We start from the raw sequence: 6643 nt of genomic DNA on the forward strand, positions 1-6643 counted from the left end.
GTAGTAACTGTTCTGTGAAGCTGCAGTTTGAGTGCATGGAGTACTGTTGAGCTATTCACTTGAGTAACATTGTATTTTGAATAGGACTCTAGGATGAGCATTCTTCCTGAAAAATGGGTCAGTAGTTTTGCTCCCTCAATCTTCTTTCACAAAAGAGAACTAGAGTAACACAACTGCCCTACTTAGATACAGCACATACAGTCAATTTCCAGTTACAGGTTTGTTGCTCCTGTGCAGGAGATCCAAACCAAACCCCTGCAGTAAGTGCTTTTCAGGATCTGAGGAGCAACAGCTGACTCTGTTGTAACTCTTCTGTTAGAGTAACTATTAAGTTAAATAACAGCAGTGTAACTATATACATTAAGTAATTTGTTAAGTTTTACTAAAGCTTCTCCTTTGCTTCTGCTGTGATGACTAGTATTCTCTTCACATTTTAATGGTGTAGGACAGAAAAATTCTGGAGGTGACTTTCCATATTACAAGCCTCTGTCTGACTACCTGAGTCTTCACCTAGTGGTCAGTTCTGAAACTTGTTTCATGGAAATAAGAAACTGATGGATTACTGCTTGAATATGTTTTGAAATAACTCTAAGTAAGTACTGCAGTGATTGAGGACTGGTAGGAATTTTGCATTGTGCTGTGAATAATACTTGTCAAGCTGCAGGAACACTGCTTTAGGTGGTGTTTTTAACCTGAGGCCCTTGCTTCTCAAGCTGAGGTGCATGCCCTCCTATAAAGTAGACTTTAAATGCTAGATAAGACTTCTACTGCCTCATTTCTTCAGGTGGGCTTTATTCACTAAAGAAGAAATTGTATTAGAAGTCATTAACACTTTCTCTGATACCAGTAATATAAACATGCTTGGCTGTGACAAAAGGGATTCTTTGTTCAGGTTCTGATGCCCTGCTTCTTCCATGAAGGTAGCAAGACCTTCTCAAATCCAGACCTTGTATACTCTATAAGAAATGGCCTGAGCTTTACATGTATCGCATCTGACAACAGACTAGTGGGTTTGTACTCCCTACACCCTCCCCCACAAGCTAACTGAAATGCTTGTGCTTGCTCAGTTTATTTGCAGGATTGCAGGCACTCTTAGCTTGAACCATGGCAGCTGTGACAGGAACTTCCTCCTGCATCAGCAGTTCCCTGCAAGTGTGTTGCAAGAAGGTACCGATTAATTTTACTCTTGGGACAACCACATGAGAGAATATGATTACAAGCAGTGCTGTCTGCATTACCTGGAACATCATTGTCCTTCATTCCAGGTAATGGGGGCTGTTTCCAAATCTTATTACCTCAGAGATGTAGAGAAAACAAGAGTATCCCAACCAGGTTTAGCTAATGTTGTTAGCAACCCTGTTGTGGGTTCTCTTCAGCTTCTCTTCAGCATTTGTGCACAGGTTTTTACAAGTAAAATGTGAAACAAAAGCAGCATTTCAGGCAGAGTTTGGAGTTCCTACTAGAGAATCGTTGCAGGGGTGTTTTGTTATTTGAACTGTACTGCTGTTACAGTTGAAGTAGGATGCACAATTTCTTCTCTTACTTATTTACCTGATGACCTAGGGCAAATCAATGAGGATATTGATCTTTATTCATCTTTGTATGAGCATGTAAATTATCAAAGTTGGGTACAGTAAGCAAGTCCTAAGTCAGATCAGCACATTAAGAAACTGGACTAATACAGGGAACAAAAGAGGCATTAAATCAGGTTTCAGGTAAAAGAATTAAGTTGTGATGGGAGAGGCAAGCACTGCAGATTAATGCAGAGTGCAGAGCTGGTCGTGCCTGGTGCTGAAAGAGGAGTTAGGGAAATAGATAATTTTGCACTTGTTCTGCACAGTTGGCAGTGGAAAATGTAAGAGCAGGTTTGACACCGAGTGATCAGCAGCAGAAGACTTAAAATGTTACTGCACACCTGAGTCACAACGCCTTTTTAGTACTTAGTTTTCACACTGAGAGGTATTAACATTAATTGGAGAGACACATGCTGTGTGAGTGATCCCTGGAGGTGCACACAAGTGTCAAGGTGAGAGAAAGATTTGAATTAAACAACCAGAAAGTACCAAGAACTGAGGCCTCTGCGTCTTTATTACGCCAGTAAAAGTCGATAGAGCAGTAACTTCTGAAAGGAAGCTCTTCTGAAAGGAACTTCTGAAAGCAAGCTCTGATCTGGCTGTCAGGGGTGAGTGCTGCCCATCAGAAAACTGCTAGTGGCAGGGTGAACATGCTGCTGTTGAAGTGCCCAGCTCTCCACTTCAGAGCCAGTCTTGGAGGAAATCACAGACATGTTTTCCATAACCAGCCTTGTTAAAACCTGGGAGTGAGGATGTGGCTTTTGGGTGACTCCATGAAAGCCTTGCTACAGGCCTTTGGGTGCTCATTGATTCCAGCATGCAGCTGGAGGCAAGCTGGCTGAAGGAGGATACCTTGCTTGTCACATTGCCCCTGTCCAGACTGCTGATGTTAGCAAGCAGTGGGAAATAAGTAACAGAAGAACATGCCTCTCTGTTGCAAAACAGAAGTAGATAATACCTTTCACAGACCAGTAGTGTACACAGTACAATGAGGCTGGAGCCATCCCTGCAGATCCACGGTCTGTGCCTAAAGTAGTCTGAGAGATTAAGAGAATTATCCGTTTATTGAATTCCAATGACATTGGAGTGAGGAACAGAAAAGCTAGGAAATCAAAGTGAACTACCACAGAGGGAAACTCAGAGCAAAAACTTGTGAACTCTGAGCTGCTATTCTGTAGAGCAAAGACGCGAGACTGCAGTAAAGCAACTTGGCAAAAGGTGTTTAGCCCTGAGCGAGAGCACAGCCAGACTGCAGCGCGGTTTGGCTGTGTTTGCTGTTTGATACAGGCAGCTCAGAGAGGCAGGTGGGGGCTCCCATCCTGCCTCTCAAACGTGTTTGTAGGGAACAGGCCGTGACAAGAAGGCCCTTCCAGGGCTGGGAAGTTCCTGCTGCTCTCAGCCAAGGTAGAGCTGGCTGGGAACCCCCAAATCTGTCTTCCTAAGCATCTCTTTCAGAGCATCCCATACCGCTTCTTTGGCTTTGCTTTAGAGAAAGCAAGGAAAACATCTGTACAGAGCATTCTCAGGTTAAGAATCATACTGCCAGTGTGCCAAAAAATGTCATTTCCCAGCCCATGTTACATGATGGATATCAAAAGCTGTGGAAATCAAGGCTACCACATTATTTCAGTTAGTTCAAGGCTGATGTGCTGGGAAAGACTGCATAAGGAAATTATAAAGGTAGTCTCTCCCAGCATTTTTTTCCCATCCTATGACCAAGAGTGCTTGCATGAGGTCCTTTTTTTCAGACAGTCCTTGGACCGCATGTCTCCTATCTAAACACCAAGTTATTACACACCCCAGCCTAGCACCAACTGCAAACCCTGGGGCTGTTCTGGATCCTGGATTTCATCCTACCATCTGCCAGTGGCAGAGACATCCCTACTTTTCCCATGAAACTCTTAGAAGTCTTCTAACAGAGAGATTGGATGATCATTGGTTTCTGAGCAGCTTTGACTTCATTCCATGAACCTCTAAGGTCTGAAAGACTTGTTGCTTCCTAAACCAGATGCAGGGTGTGCAGGAAATTCAGATCCTTTCTCCTTCCCTTCTTCTGGTTGCCCGTGTGGGTTCTTCAGCCCTGTGTATTAGCAGGTATTTCTCTCCCCGCCTGCTGACCTTAGCAGGTAGCTGCTGGTATAGAACACCTACCACAGACAAAACCTTCTTGGAACATCTAGGGAAAGGCTCATGCTTTCCCCTCAGAGGGCCTCCAGAAGGAGAGAGGAGCCTTGCTATCAGCAGCAATGCTACAAGTTAGTCCCAGAGCAACCCCTGAGTGGGAGCGCAAGAAAATGATCGATCTTCCTAAAACAGAAATCACAAGTATTTTCCCACCATGCATGTGGTGTTGGAACAGCTTAAATGCAGCTGCTCATTCCATGCGTGTGCTCTCAGCTCCAGGCACTTTGAAGAAAGATGGTAGCATCACTAGTCAGGGCCACACTGGCAGCACCCACCCCTGCACTTGCAGGTCTTCTGCTCCATTCCCTGCTCCACAAATGCACTGACCCACATGCACCAGCCCAAGACCACCCAGCAGTAGCAGTGTTTCAAGGCACAGGAATCCAGCAATGGTCCTGATAGCGGTATGACAAAGAGGGATTCCCTCATGACTTCAGCTGGTGGTTGGCTTTGCGTCATGGTGCTTGAGATAGAAGGCTTTTTGCACTTAGAACTGAGATCCTCTTTTATGCTGCTCTTACCCGCTGATGTTATTTCCTCCTTGAAATAAAGAAATCATGTGGCTTCCCAGATAGGTGTCCTGCAGTGAGCTCCACACATTACTTATGTACTGGGTAAAAAGTTTTATAATAGATAAGCTTATTGGGATCATGCCATTTTTTGATGCTAGGCTAAAATTGGGTCACTAGAGCAACTATTTAATAATTTACTCTCTGATGGTTATCCTCTTAGGCCTAAATGCTGCCAGATAGACAAGACTCCACACACCACATATGTATTGCCAGCAGCCCCACACTCCCTGCATATTTGTGTACTGATCAGTGTGAATCAAACACCCTGGAGGGCTGATACTGTTGGATCCACAAATGCCAGAGATGAGACACCTGAGATACCTACACACCATCGGCACAACTCATAGAAGTATATGCAGCTGTCCCAATGGCTGTACAGGCATATTTACATCTACTCGCTATGGCACACTCATGGTGCAAAGGCACAGATGCAATTGAAAATGAATGTGAGACACCTCATAAAAATACTGCACCCACAAAGCTGTGCAGAGTATTAGTGCGTACAGCCTTTGCTAAGTGGTTGCTACTCCAGAGCAGCAGCAGCTCCTTCAGCCCTCCCAGACTGTCATTGGGATGATGTGATGGGAGATCAAGGCAATAGGAAACGGGTTGGTGGCAACAGCTCCCGCAGTGCCTGCAGTGGCCCCCTGGCTATCTGGTTAACATTGGTTGGGGTGGGAGAAGTCCCTGAAGGAAAATGGTCCCTAGGAGAAGAAATGCTGGTGAAGTAACAAGGCCTTCTGAGTCTGCAGCATCACCGGACTTTAGGAACAGGCACACAATAATTATTAACACTAAGGATGCCCATGTCCTGCCTGTGGCAATAATCCACATGAAGGAAGCTGTGTCCAGAGGGAACCATTCTTGACTAAGAGCATGAACATCTCATCATTTTGGAAACCCCAGTTTAACAGCAACGAGTGGCTGCAATGCAAGTTAAAGGCACTAATCTATTAAAAACAATTAAAAATGCTCTTGCTCCAGCTATGTCCATGACATTCTGCAGCAGGATATTCCTCGGCCTCATACACACTGTATTGGCAGGCACAGAGTGTTTGCTTTCATCCAACCTGAAGCATTTGCTTTTCAGTTCCACCAAGTGACCTCTTGTGAAGTCATCTGGAGCTGTAAATTAGATTGGAACCACCATCTGGTTTTTTTTCTGTTCCTTATTTAATATATTGCTACCATATCTCCCAGCATCTGATGGGGTTTATTGCTCTGCACTAATCATTTCTTTTTCATCTCCTGTTTCCCTTTTTCATTAAGCACCAGCTCTGCGCAACGCCTGGAAGTGCAGGCTGCACGTGGGATAGCTGGGCTGGAGATGGCTCTTGCCTTGCTGCCATGGTGGGCTGGCAGCAGGCTGGTGTCTATGCACTGGGCCAGAGTCCCTCACGCTCCCTTTGGAGACAGGCTGGGCACGCACTGGGGCATGCACCATGGGCACCTCTCTGTGTGCCCCCAGCAGCTATACCTATAGGTTAGCTATAGGTAACCAGCATGTTCTTTTCCAACCGGATGGATGGAGGAGCACCACGTGCTGGGGACGCAACATGTCTCTGAAGCACAGGTAGGAAAAAGTCAAGCCCATGACTTTCTGCAAGAAGAGCTGGGCAAGAACCTGCTGGACTTGTGAATGAGCCACTGGATCAGGAGGAGGGGAGACCTGGCACAGTGGGAAGATGGGGAAGGCACGTGTCTCCCAAACAAAACCCAATCTGCAGCACCTATCAGGGGTTTGTGCTCACTTTTAGTCTGTGTATGAGGTGCCCCTAAGCCTCCTGAACCCTCATTTGGCAGCAGTGGGGGAAAAGAGGAGAGAGGCAAAGCCCTTGGAGCTGACCAAAGCTTACCTGCTTTAGTTCTGTAAAGTGGTTTCCATGCTGCTGAATGAGGTGCTGGTATTCAGGCATCAACCTTTGTTTTGATTTTTACCTTTTGCCTGGTGATTTAGGCCAGTGGGTTCCAAACTTCTGGGATTATAAAAGTAAATGCATATATTGGGAGGCATGCCCCCAATATATATTTACTGACAAATTATATACATATACTACTGTACTAACATTGTGTGTGTTATAAAACATATTAAAACTAGAATTTAAAAGAAGGTTGATATAAAGATGAAATAACTATTATTTTACTTATTAATAATAAGAATATTTTCTTCCTGTACCCCCCTGGTGTTTTATTCTGCATGCACCCCGCTTTGGAGACTTCAGACGTACCAAAAAGGCTTTCTGCATTGCTAGATGTAGCAACCTCTGTGCTGGAGGGGTTGCACTGCATTCAGTCCTTAGTGCATCTCCAAGG

Source organism: Neopsephotus bourkii, unplaced genomic scaffold, assembly GCF_033783945.1.
Source record: "Neopsephotus bourkii isolate Nb327-2 ecotype Australia unplaced genomic scaffold, CSIRO-AGI_Nbou_v1 NB_1183, whole genome shotgun sequence".
Lineage (NCBI taxonomy): Eukaryota > Metazoa > Chordata > Aves > Psittaciformes > Psittacidae > Neopsephotus > Neopsephotus bourkii.